Consider the following 19,770-nt stretch of genomic DNA (forward strand, 5'->3'; position numbering starts at 1 on the left):
CTAAATTGAATGGAGTGTTTCTTGGAGCAGTTCTCGATTTGTCATTTACTCTATTTAAATTCAAGTTCCTTGTGCCTCATCTGTTTTCTGAGCTAAGATGTAACTTGAGAATCTAGAGAGGAATGACCATTAACCTCCATGTCCACTTCTCTGCAAGCTTGGATTTGAAGAAATGAGCCACAGGAAATAGATGGTAAGACACTAAACCTGTTTCTAATCAGAATCAGGCATTTGCAAAAATGCATTGGGTAGATAGAAGTTATGTAAATAGAACACTGAGCTGCAGTCAGGAACTGGGTTCTGGACTTGGCTTCTCAAGTTTTATGATAAATAGTAATTCAGAGGCATCCAATGAGTGCTAATGTGTAGAAAACCAGATGTAGCAGGTGATAAATAACTATTTATAATGTATACATATATTTTATGTATATTTAAATTCTAAAGTTGTTATGGCAGAAAAGGAATCAAATTACTTTAGATCAGAAGAAATCATAGAGATCTGATTAGTCTTATTTCCCTAAAGTGTAAATAAGAAAATTTGTGAATAATCATTGCCACTGAGAATTAGTATGAAACAAATAATTTTTGTTACATGTTTTTCTTACAAAAATCATTACCATGCTATTCTAGGAAACACTGGTAGGTTTCTGAAGTAAAACAATGTTGTTGTTTTTTAACAACATTATATCAAATTAGGTAACAATTATATAGAGAGCATGAATTTAATCAATGAAGCATAATTTTGTACACAATTCATAATTTAATAGTCTCTTCATGGTTCTTTGTACTGAGAAAGGGACTGTTCATTGCTCGCTTTGTTCTTAAGACTAACGACAGACTCTGTGATCTTCAACCTCTTCAGTACCAGAAGCTCTTCCTGATTCACTTCCAGGTTTTTTCTGTGGCTTTATTTTGGGGACGTGTTTCCAGAATTTATTTTTCTGAGAAGCTGTTTGTCCATCACTCTTTTATGTGCGCTTCTGTCTTATTTTTCTCACATTCTTCAGTTTGCCAAGACTTATGGTATAAAACTATTAGTAGATATATTGCAGAATCAGAATTCTGCCCCTTTAAAGGGCACCTGCTTTGATGGTAAGCACATCTAGGGTCTTACCATATCATTCTCCTATAGCTTCAGTGTTTCTTTTTTGGATAATCATCTAAATTCAAGCTGGAAAGTTTTACCCTTGAAGTTACTGCTTATGGTTTGGAGTTTTGAATAGATGGTCCTCATGCAACATAGTAAGATATGTCAATTTCTATTTTTTTAAATATTCACTTAAGGATATGTTTTTTTTTTTTAGAGAAAGTAAGGAAAGGGCAGAGAGAGAGACAGACAGATAGACACTGATATGTGAGAGAAGCATTGATTAGTTGCCTTCCATATGTACCTGAACCAGGGATGGACCCCACATCCTTTTGCTGTATGGGATGATGCTCCAACCAGCTGAACCATCCAGCCAGGGCTCCACTGTATCAATTCCAATTGGAAAATGCTTCTTGCCTTTTTCATCACTGTGTAGTACAGCTGGCCACTCAGTGCAGAGATCTATAGGAGCTTCACAATGCTTTTTAATTGCTACAGAAGTCAATTACAGAGAATTGGGGATGTTGAAAAGTTCTAGATTTCTCTCCTTTGTCATGGGCACCCCTGTTTTACTGAATAACTCATTTGGACAGGAAAAGGTAATGCAGAGGGTCTGAGTGCTGCTGCAACAGGTAAACACTGGCCAGTCCTGGTCAACAACCATTTCCTATGTCCTAGGAGGTAGCACCTTTCTTCTCACTGACTTTTCAGATTTGGAAATTCTTTCTGCTGTACCTGGGCTTGATCTCCTTGTGGCAGTCACTCTGTGGTTGTGACCAGCCACACAGCAGTGGAGACAACATGCAGAGTCCTGTGCCCTGAGCTTCAGGGCCAGCCATGTGGGGAGTGAAGAGGCTGTCTAACTGTGAATATGGAAAGCCCCTTTACGTTCTCGTTCTACAAGGTGAGCTAAAAATAATTATAGTATTTACTAAGGAGTTCTGACCTACCTACAAATTAGCTATGTGGCCTTCTGCAGATTTGGGCATTAGTTTTCTTCTGCAGAATGAGAGGAGGTTGGAGACTTAGAATTCCTTTGCCAGTGACTTTGTAAATATACCTCTGATTGGGGTGTGCTTCAGTTGAATCTTCTTAGTTCAGATGCATAGCTAGCTGGATCTCCATCTAGTAAAATCATTATCTCTTAATTTTTCTAGCCATGGAGCATCAATTATACTTAGACATATCTATTGCTTTCCATAATTGTGGTCATATGTTTATATATCTCTCAATAGTTATAGAGCTTCATTATATACTGTATATCATTTTGTCTCTCATTAACCTGGATGAAGGGAGGCAGCATCAAACATGGGCTTCAGTCACTAAACTTTTCCATCTGTGGGCTACCCCCAGGGTGCCCCCACTGCTGGTAATGTCCCCACCTGGGGCCACTGGTGGGAGGAAGGGAAGAAGGGCTGGAGCTGATTTGCTCCATTTGCTGCAGTATAGGTTTCTCAAGATGGTGGCAGAGTAGGTGGATACTCATCTCATCCCAGGATCAAAATGATAATAAAACTAAACTGAGGAAAAATTACCCTTAATAAGCAAATAAAGATTGGCTGAAGAGGGGTCATATAACCAAGGATTTGCAGAAGAAGCCATGTTGAGACTACACCTGAGACTCACAATAAGCCTGCCTGAGGGTCTATCCCATACAACAACAGGTCAATAGAAATTTAAAATCAATTACAATAGGAGGGCCCACATAATCCACACAAGGGACATTCCTAGAGCACCCAGCTCAGGAAATCCAGGTAACTATATAGGAGACCATTCTACGCAGCATGGGCCCAACTCCCAGTGGAAAGTGATGTCTGATGCACAGGACCACTGCCCATGGATAGGTTCTCCCATGGGGAATCAGACCTGTATTGTACCTAGGCTGCTTTGAGACTTGCTTTTTGCTAAATCTCCCTCACCCTGAATTGAGGCAGAAAGTGCTGACAGTAACTTCATAAAATCCATGCTAAACCTTCCAAGGATGAGTGTAACCAGTTCAACTACTTTTCCCTTTTCATTTGCAAATATCCTTCTTCTGTGATGTAATTAGCGGCATCCTCTCCTTTGCTTTCTGGAAAAGGTAACCATCTAAAGTGAACCTGTGCGTAGTAAATAAGGACCATGATGTAATGTGTCCATAAAAGCAATAAAAGCTTGTCAAGCCAAGGGCTGAGGCTTTTCTCCTCTTGAGAGAAGAGCCACACCATCCCTTTTTCTCCACAGGACTTGGTAGTCCATATGAATTTGTCTCATCTCATCCATAATGCTTTGGGACCAATGAGTCAGGGTCCACGTTATAACTGTACCACTGGGTCCCACAGACACCTACTACATATGGCCATCCTATGAAGACTAGGAATCATAGCAGATCTGTGTAACACCTAGAAACAAATATGAAAGATACTGTCAAAATGGAGAAACGAAAAACAGACCCCAAATGAAAGAACTGGAGGAATCTCCAGAAAAAGAGCTAAATGAAATGAAGGCAAACAATCTATCAGATATGGAGTTCAAAGTAATTGTTATAAGGATGCTCAATAAATCTACTGTGAACTACAACAGCATGAAAAAGGACATAGAAACCATAACCAAATGAAAGAACTAGTCATAACCAAATGAAAGAACTAGTTCTGACATCAAGAATACTCTGGGAGGAATAAATAGTACCATGAAGCAAAGGATAGAATCAGCAGAAGACAGGGTAGAAAGAAATATCCAATCGATGCAAAAAAAAGGATTAAAAGAATGAGGATAGCCCTGGCCAGTGGGGCTCAGTAGATTGAGTGCTGACCTGCAAACTGGAAGATTGCTGGTTCAATTCTTAATCAGGGCACACACCTGGGTTTTGGGCCAGGTCTTCAATTGGGGAAAGGTGAGAGGCAACCCATTGATGTATCTATTGCACATCAATTGATACAACCCATTGATGTATCTATTGATGTATCTATTGTATCTATCTGTTTCTCTCTTTCTCTTCCCCTTTCCTTAAAAGTAAATAAATAAAATCTTTAAAAAAAGAATGAAGATAGTTTAAGGGAACTTTGGGACTACATCAAGTGTAACAACATCCACATCATGGGGGTAACCAGAAGGAGCATAGAAAAAGCAAGGGATTGACAACCTTTTGAAGAAATAATAACTTTTCTAACCTGGCAAAGGAAAAAGACACACAAGTCCAGAAAGCACAAAGAGTCCCAAACAAGATGTATCCAAAATGGCCCACACAATGACTTATCAAAATTAAAATTGCAAAGATCACAGACAAAGAGAAATCTTAAAAGCATCAAGAAAAAAGCAGATAATTACCTACAAGGGAGCTCCCATGAAACTGTCAGCTGATCTATCAATATACACATTTCAAGCCAGAAGGAATTGGCATGAAATATTCAAAGTGATAAAAAAGCAAAGACCTACAACCAAGACTAGTTTACCAGCAAGGTTATTATTTAAAATGGAGGAGTAGTAAAGAACTTCCCAGACAAGAAAGACCTAAAGGGGTTTGTAATCACCAAGCCAATATTTCAAGAAACATTACAAGGCCTGCTTTAAGATGTAGTGGAAAAGAACAACAATAAAAATCTTTCTTTTTATTGATAAATGATAAAATGGCAATAAGCATGTATCTATCAATAATCACTTTAAGTGTAAATGGCTCAAATGTTCCAACCAAAAGACATAGGGTAGTTGAATGGATAAGAAAACAAAACAAGACCCATACCTCTGCTGTCTACAAGATACACACTTAAGTATGAAGATACACAGAGACTAAAAGTAAAGGGATTTTTTAAAAAGGTATTTTATTCAAATAAAAATAAAAAAAGCTGAGGTAGCAATCCTTATATCTGACAAAATGCCTTTAAAACAAAGGCTATAGTAAGAGACAAAAGAAGACACTGCATAATAATGAAGGGATCAATTATAAGAGGATATAACCACTGTAGATATTTAATAGCAGGCGATTTTAACACCCTGTTGATGTAAGTGGATTGTTCTTCCAGACATAAAATCAACATGGAAGGAATGGCCTTAAATGACACCCTAGATCAGATTGATTTGATATCTTCAGAGTATTTTAACCCAAAGCAGCAGAATATACATTCTTTTCAAATGTACATGGAATATTTTCTAAGTAGAATGCACATTAGGATAAGTAACAAATCTTGAGAAATTTAAGAAGATTGAAATCATATCAAACATTTCTCTGACCTTAATGGTATTAAATGAAAAAATCAATCACAGGAAAAAAAAACCCTGAAAAGCACACAGTCATGGAGGCTAAACAACAAGTTACTGAACAACAAATGAGTTAAAAATGAGATCAAGGAAGAAATTAAAAGTTACCTTCAAAAAATGAAAATGAGAACACAAGAACCAAAATGTATGGGACACAGCAAAAGCAGTACTAAGACAAAATATGACAACATTAAAGGCTCACCTCAGGAAACAGGAAAAAACTCAAATAAACTAATTTTACACTTAAAGGAACTAGAAAAAAAAGCAACAAACAAATCCCAAACTGAATAGAAGGAAGGAAGTAATAAAGATCAGAGCAGAAATAAATGAAATAGAGTCCAAAAATACCAATACAAAAGATCAGTGAAACAAAGATATGGTTCTTTGAAAAGCTAGGCAAGATTTACAAGCCTTTAAACAGATTCATCAACAACAAAAAAAGAGACAAGACCTAAATAAATAAAAATGAAAATGAAAAAGAAATAACAACAGACACCAAAGAAATAAAAAATATTATAATATTATGAACAACTATGTGCCAGTAAATTGGACAATCTGGAAAAAATAATTACATTTCTAGAAAGATGCAGTCTTCTGAAAATGAATTTTGAAGGATCAGAGAATGTGAATAAACAGATTACAGCTAGTAAAATTAAAGCAGTAATCAAAAACTCCCAACTAATAAAAGTCCTGGACTGGACGGCTTCACGGCTGAATTATAACAAATATTCAAAGAATAGCTAATGTTTATCCTTCCTAAAATGTTTCAAAAATTAAAGGGGAGGAAAAACTCACAATCTCATTTTACAAGGCTTTACATCCTAATTTCAAAACCACATAAAGACACAACAAAGAAAATCACAGGCCAATATCCCTGTTGAACATAGATGCTAAAATTCTCAACAAAATATTAGCTAACCAGATCCAGCAATACTTTAAAAAGATCATACACCACGGTCAAATGAGATTTATTCTGGGGGGGGGGTGGAATTTTGGTAGAATATCTACAAAACAATACATGTGATATATCACATGAACAAAATGAAAGACAAAAATCACATTATTATATCAATAAATACATAAAAATCATCGATAAAATCCAGCACTGATTTATAATAAAACCTCTCAGCAAAGTGGGAGTAGAGGAAACATAATTCACCATAACAAAGGTTATATATGACCAACCTTAGATAGCATCATACTCAGCCAAGAGAGAATAAAAGCTTTTCCCTTAAGATCAAGAACAAGACAGGGATCTGCTTTTACCACTCATCCTTGACACAGACCTGGAAGTACTAGCCACAGAAATGGCAGAAGAAGAGCAAACAAAAAGCATCTGATTTGGAAAGTAGGAAGTAAAACTGTCATTTTTTGGCAATGACATGATATTGTACATAGAAAACCTTAAAGATTCCACCAAATATCTACTAAAGCTAATAAATGAATTCAGCAAAGTAGCAGGATACAAAATTAATATTCAGAAATCAGTGGCATTTCTATACACCAATAATAAACTATCAGGAAGAGAAACTAAGAAAACAGTTCCATTTATTATTGCAACAAAAAGTAAGCTACCTATGAATACATTTAGCCAAAGAGGTAAAAATACCTATACTTAGGAAACTATAGTACATTGGACTTCCAGTCAAGATGGAGGTGTAGGTAAACATGCTACACCTCCATGCACAACTATAGCAAAAAATACTACTAGACTGCAAATCAAATTTCACCCAGAATTGTCAGAAAATCGAGCTGTGTGGAAGTCTGACAACCAAGGATCTAAAGAAGCCACATCCATCCACACAGGTAGGAGTGACAGATGTGGAGTGGCACAGAGAGGCATGGAGAAGCATGGAGACAGCGAGTGGCACAGAGAGGCACACAGAGATGGGAACAGGCTGCCCCACATCCATGTGTAGTGGATAAAATAATAGAAGGGATACCCTGGGGGGCAAGGGATCACAATCCCAGTCCAGACCACCCAGCCCAGGGTTCTGGCATCAGGAAGATAAGTCCCCATACCTTCTGATGTAAAACCAGTACTGGTTGGGGCAGCAGAAGAAACTGCACCCTCTTAAAGGGCCAGCAACTGACTTGGAACTCATGCAGACCCACTCCCTTTCAGATTTAGCACCAGGACAACAGCTGGAAGGGCACCAGTGGCATATGGGGAATATGACAGGTGTGAGTGGGGAGACAGCTTCCTCCTGGGAAAAACTCCTGAGGTCAGGCAGCAGGATTGTCTACCCTGTGACCTCTCTCCCACACAGAGCACCAGAGTGGTGACATGGATTGCTCTGCTCTGGCAATTACCTAAGACTTCCCTGCATACAACTTAACAGATGTGGTAAGACTGGGAGTCAAAGCTGCTAAACCTAATATGCAGAAACAAACACAGGGAGGCTTCCAAAATGAGGATATAAAGAAATATGGCCCAAATGAAAGAACTGAACAAAACTCCAGAAAAATAACTAAATGAAATGGGAATAAGCAACCTATCAGATGCACAGTTCAAAACACTGGTTGTCAGGATGCTGTAGGAAGTCAATGCATACTTCAGTGGCATAAAAAAAGACCCAGGCTGAAATGAAGTTTTGCATTAAGTGATATAATCCAAATACCAAATCAACTATTTGAAACACAAGGAAGTAAAAGGCATTCAATAAAAACAGCAGGAAGAAAAAAAATTCAAACAAATGAACAACAAAAAAAACAGGATAGTGTTAGGAGTGTCTGGGACATCTTTTAACTTAGAAACATCTGAATCATAGGAGTGTCAGAATAAGAGAGGAAGAGTAAGAAATTGAAAACTTATTTGAAAAAAATAATGAAAGAAAACTTCCCTAATTTGCTGAAGGAAATAGACATACAAGTCCAGGAAGCACAGAGAGTTCCCAACAAGATGGACCTAAAGAGGACCACACCAAGACACATCATAATTAATAAAATGCCAAAGGTTAAAGACAAAGAGAGAATCTTTTTTAAACTATATTGTATTGATTATGCTATTACAGTTGTCCAATTTCCCCCCTCCTTTATTTCCCTCCATCCTGCATACCCCTTTCCACCCATATTCCCGACCCCTTTAATTCATGTCCATGGGTTGTACATATAACTTCTTTGGATTCTACATTTCCTATACTATTCTTAACCTCCCTCTGTCTATTTTGTACCTACCATTTATGCTTTTTTTCCCTGTACCTTCTCCCCCATTCCCCCTCACTCCCCACTGCTAACCCTCCGTATCATCTTCATTTCTGTGATTCTCTTTCTCTTCCAGTTGTTTCCTTAATTTGTTTTTGTTATCAGGTTTGTTTGTTGATAGTTGTGAGTTTGTTGTCATTTTACTGTTCATATTTTTATCTTCTTTTTCTTAGATAAGTCCCTTAACCATTTCATATAATAAGGGCTTGGTGATGATGAATTCCTTTAACTTGGCCTTATCTGAGAAGCACTTTGTCTGTCCTCCCATTCTAAATGATAGCTTTGATGGATACAGTAATCTTGGATGTAGGTCCTTGCCTTTCATGACTTCAAATATTTCTTTCCAGCTGCTTCTTGCCTGCAAGGTTTCTTTTGAGAAATTAGCTGACATTCTTATGGGCACTCCTTTGTAGGTAACTGTTTCCTTCCCTCTTGCTGCTTTTAAGATTCTCTCCTCTTTAATCTTCGGTAATGTAATTATAATGTGTCTTGATGTGTGGTTCCTTGGATCCAAGTTCTTTGGGACTCTCTGAGCTTCCTGGACTTCCTGGAAGTCGATTTCCTTTGCCAGAATGGGGACATTCTCCTTCATTATTTGTTCAAGTAAGTTTTCAATTTCTCGTGCTTCCTCTTCTCCTTCTGGCACCCCTATAATTATGATGTTGGAACATTTAAAGTTGTCCTGGAGGTTTCTAAGCCTCTCCTTATGTTTTTGAATTCTTGTTTCTTCGTTCTGCTCTGGTTGAATGTTTACTTTTTCCTTCTAGCCCAAACCATTGATTTGAGTCCCGGTTTCATTCCCTTCACTGTTGGTTCCCTGTGCATTTTCCCTTCATTCGCTTTTCATAGCCTTCAGTTTTTCCTCCATTTTACAACCATCCTCAACCATTTCTGTGAGCATCCTGATTACCCGTGTTTTGAACTCTGCATCTGATAGGTTGGCTATCTCTTCATTGCTTTGTTTTATTTTTTCTGGAGCTTTGATCTGTTCTTTCATTTGGGTAATATTTTTTTTGTGTGTTAGTGGGGTCTGATATGTAATAAGGGGTGGAGCCTTAGATATTCACCAGGGCAAGGCAACCCATGTCACTGCATTGTGGAGAGGAGTCTGAGAGGGAACAATGCTGCTTGCTCCACTCTCTGCTAGCTTTCAGTTACTTCCTCCCCTACCCACCCACAGGCAAATTGGGGCTTTCTGGTGCTGATTCCCCAGTTGGTGGTTTTGTGTATGTTTTTGGAGCTGTGCATCTCTCCAATGAACTGTGCTGTGAGACTGGGAGTTTCTCCTGCTGCTGTCACCCCCACAACCTTTTTCAGTGAAAGGTTTTGAGGCCCTATTTCCCTGTTCCGGAACCCTGGATTGCATGATCTGTCTAGTGACCCATTTTTTCCTCCTGGTTTATCCACACATGAATGTGGGACCTCCTGCTCTGCCAGCTGCCACCTCATTGGGTCCTCCAGCCACTGCCTTGCCATGAATCCTCTCCGCCCCTCCTACCAGTCTGGATGAATGTTTCTTCTTTGACTCCTTGGTTGTCGGACTTCCATACAGTTAGATTTTCTGCCAGTTCTGGTTGTGTTTTGTTTTTAAATTTGTTGTTGTCCTTCTTTTGGTTGTGTGAGGAGGTACAATGTATCTATTTATGCCTCTACCCTGGTTGGAAATCTCATAGAATTTAAAGACAGAATCTTAAAAGCAGCAAGAGAAAAGCAGAGAGTTACCTACAAATGAGTTCCCATAAGACTGTTAGCTGATATCTCAAAAAAACTTTGCAGGCTTGCAGGGACTACAAGAAGTATTCAAAGTGATGAAAACCAAGGATTTATAATCTAGATTACTCTATCCAGCAAAGCTATCATTTGGAAGGGAAGGGCAGAAAAAGTGCTTCCCAGATAAGATAAAGTTAAAGGAATTCATCATTACCAAGCCATCATTATATGAAATGTTAAAGGGATACGAAAAAGAAGAAGACCAAAATGATGAACAGTAAAAAGGCAATAAATTCACAACTATCAATGATCGAATCCAAATAACAAACCAAGCAAAAAAGAAGAACAGGAACAGAGTCCTAGATATGGAGATCATTTGGAGATTATCAGTTGAGAGAGGGAAGGAGGAAAGTAGGAGGAAAAGTGCAATTGTTAGGAAGCAATTTTGGCAGGTACTTCTTAAGGTACAGTATAGGCAGGGGGATGATAAGAACAGTATAGGAAATGTAGAAGCCAAATAACTTTGTGCATGATCCATGGACATGAACGAAGCAGGGGGATTGCTGGGGGGAATGTGGGTACCAGTAGAGGGAGGCGAAGGGGAAAATTGAGATAATTGTCATAGTGTAATTAATAAAATATACTAAAAAAGAAAACTATAGTATACTGAAGAAAGAAATTGAGGAAGATACAAATGAGTAGAAGCATGTAGCATGTTCATGATTGGAAGAATTAACATCATTAAAATATCCATACTACCTAAAGCAATCTATAAATTTATAGCAATTTCTATTAAAATACCAATGGCATTCCAAAAACTTATATGAAACAACAACAACAACAAAAGACCCTGAATAACCTCAGCAGTTTTGAGAAAGAAGAACAAATTTGGAGGGATAGCAGTACCTGACTTCAAACTATAATGTAAGGCCATTCATTTTAACCAAAACAGCCTGAGACTGGCATAAAAATGGAGATACAGATCAAGGAAACAGAACAGAGTTCAATTCTATAGTCAGTTGGTATTCAACAAAGGAGGTATGAGCATACAAAGAGCCTACAAACAAAACTGAAATTAGACCATCAAATTACACCATACACAAGTACAAACTCTAAATGGATAAAAGACTTAAATGTTAAGTCATGAAACCACAAAAATCCTAGAAGAAAACATAGGCAATAAAATCTCAGACACTTTTCATAGCAACACTTTTTGTTGATATGTCTCTTAGGGCAAAGGAAAAGATGGAAAACAAACAAAAGGGACTACATTAAACTAGAAAATTTATGCACAATGTAAGAAACTATCAGTAAAATGAAAATGCATCCCACTGAATGGGAGGACATATTTGCCAGTGATACATCTTGTAAGAGGTTAATTTCCAATATTTATAAATCACTTATAAAACTAAACACCAAGAAGACAAAAAATCCAATTAAAAATTATCAAAGGCTTGAATATACCCTTCTTTAAAAAGGATATACTGAAGGCCAATAGACACAGGAAAATATGCTCGATGTCATTAATCATCAGAGATGCAAATTAAAATCACCAGATATCACCTCACACCTGTCAGAATGGCTATCATCAGTAATTAACAAACAAGCATTAGTGAGGATGCAGAGAAAAGGGAATCCCTGTGCACTGTTGGTGGGAATGCAGACTGGTGCAGCCACTGTAGGAAACAGTATGGGGCTACCTCAAAACAATGGAACTCAACCATCCCACTTCTGGGAATATATCCTATAATCTAGAAATACCAATTCAAAATAGTATATGCACACCTGTGGTCGTACCAGCCCAAGTGAACATCAGTAGATGAGTGGATAAAAAGCTGTGGTACACTTACACAATGGAATACTACACAACGATAAAAAGAAAGAAACCTAACCTATTGCAACAGCATGAATGAAACTGGAGAGTATTATGCTAGTGAAAGACAATACCATATGATCTCAGTGAAATAGGCCAGTGAAATAGGCCAGTGAAAGACAATACCATATGATCTCACTTATATGTGAAATCTGATGAACACAGTAAACTGACAAGCAACATAGAGGCAGAGGCATAGATACATGGAACAGACTGACAGCTGTCCAAGGGAAGGGCCCAGGAACTATATGAAAGAAGGTGAAGGGATTAGCCAAAGAACGTATATGCATGACCCATGGACACAGAAAACAGTGTGGTAATGGCCAAAGGAAAGGGGGGGTAGAGTTGGTTGATGCAGGCAAAAAGAGAGAAATCTGTTAGTGTCGACAATAAAAATGAAGAAAAAGTTTTTTTTATCTGTAAAATGTGCATAATAGTAGTATCTATCTCCTTCATTGGTGGTGAGAAAATAATGTCATTCATGTAATATGCTTAGCTTGGAGCTTACAATATTAGCAATGTTGAACATGTGTTAGCTGCTTTTTGAAGGCTTGCTTCAGATCTCACACATTCCTGATGACAGAGCTGGATTAGAATCTGGGAATTCTAACTCAAAGAGTTCTGTTCTTACTAATATACTACTGTTTTTGAGAGTCTTGGAGGAAAACTAAAAGGCCATTTTTTTGTGTTTAGGGGAAAAGAGTGGATCACTTAATTTAATCCTGGGTCTATATATGCCCAACACATTCACTCATGTGTTCTTAGTCAGTCACCGACAGCCTGGGTTAGGCACTGTGCTGAGTACTGGCCATAGTGAAATCGAATTGTGGCATAGTCTTTGTATGCAGTGAGCTCATATCTAGTGGGTGAGACAGGCATGTAAAAATTAATGTGCCAGGCATTTGATACATTTTTTGGCAAATAGTAAAAGCAAGTACAAGGTGCTCTGCCATGCAAAAGGAAGGAAGCGCTTAAATGCCCAGAGACATTGGCAAAATTATGCCTGAGCTAGATAGACAAAATGATGAAGAAAGGGCATTACAAATGGAAGGAATAGTGTGTACAGAGGAAATAATTCTGAGAGAACAAGATGTAACCAGGGCATTCAGATACTTCCATGCAACTGGTGTCCAGTGGGAGTATGAGGAAAAGGCTAGGAATCAGATTGCAAACAGATTGTATGTCATATTAGGGAATATATGTTTTTACTTTTAAAAATATTTAAAAATATTTGAATTACAGTTTATGTTCCATATTATTCTGTATTAGTTTCATATGTACAGCAAAGTGGTTAAAAATTATGCACTTTACAGGGTGGTCCCCTGCTCCTTCAAGTACCCACCTGGCCAATTCATAGTTACCTCAATATTACTGAACTATGTTCCCCGTGCTATAATTTACATCCCATGATTATTCTCTAACTACCAATTTGTACTGTTTAATCCCCTCATCTTTTTCACCCAGTCACCCTACCCTAACTTCACTGACAGTGACAGTTCGCAGTGAACTGAGGCTCAGTCAGTCGTTCCTGCCCTCATAGGGCCTGGCTACTTGAGGGCCCTATGAGGTAACTATCTGGCTTCAGGGAAACTATTAAGTCTGGTCTTTTGTTTCAGCATCTTTAGAGGCAGTGACATCAGATTTGATGAGCTTCAGAAAGGCAAGCTTTATGTCTTTATGTTTCTTATTAAGGTTTGTTAGAACTAAGTAGAAAGGCGCTCTTTAATCCTAACTAGGAATGAGAGAGCTGCGACATGTTTGTTTCTTTTTATTGTATTTTTTCCATTATCATTTATCCTTATACTCCTCTCCACCTTCCTGTCCCACAACTACCACACTGTTGTTCATGTCCATGAGTCCTTTTGCTTTTTTGTTCAATCCCTCCACTCCCTAACCTCCCCCACTATTAGCTGTCATCTGCTCTCCATCTATGAGTCTGTCTCTGTTTTGCTTGTTAGTTCAGTTTGTTTATTAGGTTCCACATATGAGTGAAATTATATTTGCCTTTATCTGACTGGCTTATTTCACATAGTGACCAATGTAAGGTGATATCTCACTGTTGTTTTAATTTGCATTTCTGAGATGATTAGTAGTATTGAGCATCTTTTTATATGTCTATTGGCCATCTGTATATCCTGTTTGCAGAAGTGACTATTCAGGTCCTTTGTCCATTTTTTAATTGGATGTTTTTGGTGTTGAGTTTTCTAAGTTGTTTATAAATTTTTAATATTAACCCCATATCAGATATATAAGTGAATATGTTCTCCCATTCAGTGGGTTGTCTTTTTATTTTGTTGATAGTTTCCTTTGCTATCCAGAAACTTTTAGTTTGATGTAATCCCATTTGTTTATTTTTTTGCTTGTTTCTCTTATCTGAAATGACATATCCAATAAAATATTGCTACAAGCAATGCCCACAATTTTACTGCCTATGTTTTCTTCTAGGATTTTTATGGTTTTGGTTCTGACATTTAAGTCTTTAATCCATTTTAAATTTATTCTTATATGTGTTATAAGAAGGTGATCTACTTTCATTTTTCTGCAATGTCTGTCCAATTTTGCCACCACCATTTATGGAATAAACTATCTTTAGTCCATTGTGTGTTCTTGCTTCCTCTGGCAAATATTAATTGACTCTAAAGGCGCAGGTTTATTTTTGGAGTCTCTATTCTGTTCCATTGATCTATGTATCTGTTATATGCCAGCACCATGCTGTTTTGATTACTGTGACCACATAATATAGTTTGATTAAATATAAATAATAAAAGTGCAACAGAATAACTTCAACTCTCCAAAACATTCTTAGAAGATTAATTCATGCATTAAGATAGGAAGAAAGTAGAAGGCATTATGTTCTGGCCGCAACCTTCTTTGCTTTGTTTTAATTTTTGTTTTTTAAATTTTTTTAAAAATAATTTTTATTTAATTCTTGTTCAAGTACAGGTTTCTGTCTTATATTCCCAGCCCTGCCCGCCCCCCAGTTCAAGGAATCTTTCTCATCTCATTTTTAAACAAATAGTTTCAGCGACAATCTTCTCTTCTCCCCACTTCCAGTGTAAAGCCCAGCACTAGTGAGACTAAACCAGTGGCTTCATTCTGACGATCTCTGAGAACACACTTCAATTTGGTGGTGGTGTTGATGTGTGGTTCCATTCTAGACTTGAGAGGGGTGTGGTGTATTCACACTGTCTTTTGAGTAAGGTATTTCATGGACTGTTCTAAGGACCAGCTTATATTCTGACCATGGATACTTTGGATTGAGATGTTAATAACAAGAATCTGTAGAATCAGAATAAGAAATGCAAAGTATTTTGCTAGATGTTTCTTCTCTATTACATATGCTAGGTAGAGAAGCCCTAAAATTACCCTAGATAGATGAAAATCTCTACATATAGAACCTCAACTTATAAACCATGGATAGCTCTGCCCTCCACTTATATAACATGGATAGCTCAGTTTTGTTATACTCAGCACTTCATTTTTATTTTTTAACATACTAAAAACTTACTGATATAGAGATTTATTAAACCATTAATTTAACAAATGCCTAGAGGGGGCACAAAACCAAACTGAGCACTATAGGGAATACAAAAGAAGTGATAATCCTCGTCCTTGAGAAGTCTATTGAGTGCGCATGAAAATACTTCATTTAGTGGCTAGAGAACACTGCTCAGTGCAACAGAAGTGTGATACTGTCAGGGGAGATGAAGGGAAGTCTCATGGAACAAGGTGAGTTTTAAATCAACTTTTCTTAGACTTTTTTCAAGTTTCTTTATGTGTAAATTATTATTTAGTCACTTTACCTTCAATAATTCTAATTTTTGTTACATATAATTCATTACTCTATTGTATTGTGTTGTATTGTATTGCATTTTTAAATTCTTACCTGAGAATATGCTGTTTATTGATTTTAGAGAGAGAGGAAGAGAAAAAGAGAAAGAGAGACATCAATGTGAGAGAGGAATATGAATATGAGAGAGAAACATCTATTGGTTTCCTGATGTATGTGTCCCAACAAGGAATCAAACCAGCAATGTAGGCATATGCCCTGACCAGGAAATGAACCCACAACCTTTTGGTGCAAGGGATGATGCTCCAACCAACTGAGCAAACTGAATAAGGCTATTTTATTTTATTTTTAAAAGGTATTTCTAAAAGGTCTCTAATTAGAGCCTGAGTTTTTTTTTCTAATTCACTTTTTAAAAAACTACACTTTACATTCAATATTTTTTATATTCATTTCAGGTGTACAGCATAGTGGTTAGCCAATCATATACTTTACAAAGTGTTCCCCCTGATATTTCCAGCATCCAAATGGCACCATATATAGTTATTAAAATATTATTGACTATATTTCCTTAGCTGTACTTTATATCCCCATAACTATTTTGTAACTACCAATCTGTACTTCTCAATCCCCTCACCCTTTTTACCCAGTCCCCTAATACCCCTACTCTCTGACAGTCATCAGTCTGTTCTCTGTATCTATGAGACTGTTTCTGTTTTGTTTGTTCTTTTTAGTGTTCTTCAGAGTTTACATATAAGTGAAATCACATGGTGTTTCTTTAGTGTTTCTTCCTCTGACTGACTTTTTCACTTAGCATAACACCCTCTAAGTCCATCCATGCTGTCACAAATGATAAGATTTCACAGTTTTTATGGCTGAGTAACATTCTATTGTATATATGCACCACCACTTTTCTTACCCATATTGATGGGTATTTGGGTTGTTTTCATAGCTTGGCTATTGTAAATAACACTGCACTGAATATAGGTATGCATATATTCTTTTGAATTAGTGCTCTATGTTTCTTTGGATATGTACCCAGAAATGGTACATAAAACAATTCCATTTTTAATTTTTTGAGGACCCTCCATACTGTTTTCCACTGTGCCTGCACCAATCTGCATTCCCACCAACAGTGCACAAGGGTTCTCTTTTCTACATATCCTCACTAATACTTGTTTGTTCATTTATTGATGATAGTCATTCTGACAGGTGTGAGGTGATACATGTTGGTGTTTAGTGATACATTTCTCTGATGTTGGGCCATGTTGAGCATCTTTTGACATATCTATTGTCCATTTGTATATCCTCTTTGAAAAAGTATCTATTCAGATCCTTTGCCCATTTTTATGAGACTGACGCGCTACCTACTGCGCTAACGAGGCACCTTGCCCATTTTTAATTGAATTATTTGTTTGGTGTTGAGTAGCAGGAATTCTTTATAAATTTTGAATATTAAGTCCTTATCAGATATGTCACTGGCAAACATATTCTTCCATTCAGTGTGTTATCTTTTTATTTTGTTAACGGTTTCCTTCCCTGTGCAAAAATTTTAGTTTGATGTAGTTCTATTTGTTTATGTTTTCTTTTGTTTTCCTTGACTGGGAAGATATATCAGAAAATATCACTAAGAGAAATATTGTTCTTTATTGATTTTAGAAAGACAGCATATGATTTTACTGCCTATATTGTCTTCTACTAATTTTATATTTTTGGATCTTACAATTAGGTCTTTAATCCACTTCGAGTTCTTGCAGGCATCGGGTTAGGTTGTTTGTTTGAAATGTTTCTATTTTCTTTAGGTAAGCCTGTATTGCTATGAACTTCCCTCTCAGTACTGCCTTCACCGTGTCCTATAAGTATTGGGTTGTTCTGAGTTCATTTTCATTTATTTCCAGAAACTTTTTGATTTCTTCCCTAATTTCAATCTTGACCCATTCGTTGTTTAATAGCATACCATTTAGTCTCCATGCTTTTGGGTGTTTTGTTTTTTTTCCTGTGGGGTTGGTTTCTAATTTCAGTCCCTTGTGGTCAGAGAAAATGCTTGGTATGATTTCAATTTTCTTGAATTTGTTGAGGCTCATTTTGTGTCCTATCATGTGGTCTATCTTTGAAAATGTTCTATGTGCATTTGAGAAGAATGTGTATTTAGCTTCTTTGGGATGAAGGGCTCTATATATATATCAGTCAAGTCCATTTCATCTAGGGTGTTGTTTAGTGCAGCTATATCTTTGTTGATATTTTGTTTGGAAGATCTGTCCATTTTTGACAGTGGGTTGTTAAAATCCCCTACTATAATTGTGTTGCTGTCAATATCTTTCTTGAAGTCTTCTAGGATTTTTCTTATATATTTGGGTGCTCCTATGTCGGGTGCATATATATTTATGATGTTAATATCTTCTTGGTGGATTCTTCCCTTGAGTATTATGAAGTGACCTTCTGGGTCTCTCTTTATGGCCCTGTTTTTGAAGTCTATTTTGTCTGATATGAGAATTGCTACCCTGGCTTTTTTTCTTGACCATTTGCTTGGAAACTTTGTTTCCAGCCTTTCACTTTTAGTCTGTGATGGTCTTTTGTCCTGAGGTGGGTCTCCTGTAGGCAGCATATGTGTGGGTCATGCTTTCTTATCCATTCAGCTATTCTATGTCTTTTGATTGGAGCATTTAATCCATTTACATTTAAGGTTATTATTGATAGGTACTTATTCATTGCCATTTTTGTACCACAGTTCCTCTCTGTCTCTCTCTTTTCCTTCCTTTCCTTAAAGCAGCCCTTTTAGTATTTCTTGTAGAGCTGGTTTGGTGGAGGCATATTCTTTTAGACTTCTTTTGTCTTGGAAGCTCTTTATTTGGCCTTCTATCTTGATTGAGAGCCTTGCTGGGTAAAGTAGCCTTGGTTGTAGGCCTCTGGTTCTCATTACTTGAAATATTTCTTGCCATTCTCTTCTTGCTTGGAGTGTTTCCATTGAGAAGTCAGTAGCTAACCTTATTGGGGCTCCCTTGTATGTTACTTCCTTTTTCTCCCTTGCTGCCTTTAGGATTCTCTCTTTGTCTTGAAATTTTGCCATTTTAATGATGATGTGTCTTGAAGTGGGCCTCTTTGGGTTCCTCTTGAATGGGACTCTCTGTGATTCCTGGATTCGTGTAACTTTTTCTCTCATCAAATTAGGAAAATTTTCCATCATTACTCTTTCAAATAGGTTTTCTATCCCTTGTTCTTCTTCTTCTCCTTCTGGTATTCCTATTATTCGGATATTATTACGTTTCATATTATCTTGCATTTCTCTTAGTCCCTCTTCATTCTTTTTGAGCCTCTTTTCCCTTTCTTGCTCTTTCTGGGAGATTCTTTCTACTGTGTCCTCCAACTCGCTGATCCAATCTTCTGCCTCATCGATCCTGCTTTTCATTCCTTCTACTGTGTTCTTCAGTTCCAAAATTGTATTCTTCATTTCCTCTTGGCCTTTGCTGATAGTTTGTATTTCCTTTTTGATATAGTTTGCGGAGAGCTCATTGTAGCTCCCCTCTAGTTTCTGGTAGCTCCCCTCTAGTTTCTGGTCACTCATTGTCAGCTCTTTGAATTTCCTGATAACTAGTGCTTTGAATTCAATATCTGATAGCTGACTTGCCTCTCTTTCATCTGACATTATTTCTGAGACTTCCACCTTTTCTTTCATTTGGGCATTGTTTCTTTGTCTTCCCATTGCTTATGAGACTGTTCTTGTTAGCTTCAGCTTCTTAAATTGATCTGTTCTGACTCCCTAGGTTTATGGTGTGAACTTCTGTGGTAGAATATCTTGAAATTCAGTGGTGCAGTCTCCTGCAGGTATCTTGATGTCCTCTGCTTCCATCTCCTCCTTTCTTTGTGTGTGTGTGATCA

The 19,770-nt window shown here is 37.2% G+C and overlaps 1 pseudogene; it reads right to left on the reverse strand.

Moving 5' to 3' along the window:
- Positions 1-722: 722 nt before the first annotated feature.
- The window catches only part of LOC118975240 (28S ribosomal protein S35, mitochondrial-like), a 34,114-nt pseudogene continuing 15,066 nt past the window's right edge, over positions 723-19,770 (reverse strand).

Source organism: Sturnira hondurensis, unplaced genomic scaffold, assembly GCF_014824575.4.
Source record: "Sturnira hondurensis isolate 20B ecotype Veracruz unplaced genomic scaffold, ASM1482457v3 Scaffold0020184, whole genome shotgun sequence".
Classification (NCBI taxonomy): domain Eukaryota; kingdom Metazoa; phylum Chordata; class Mammalia; order Chiroptera; family Phyllostomidae; genus Sturnira; species Sturnira hondurensis.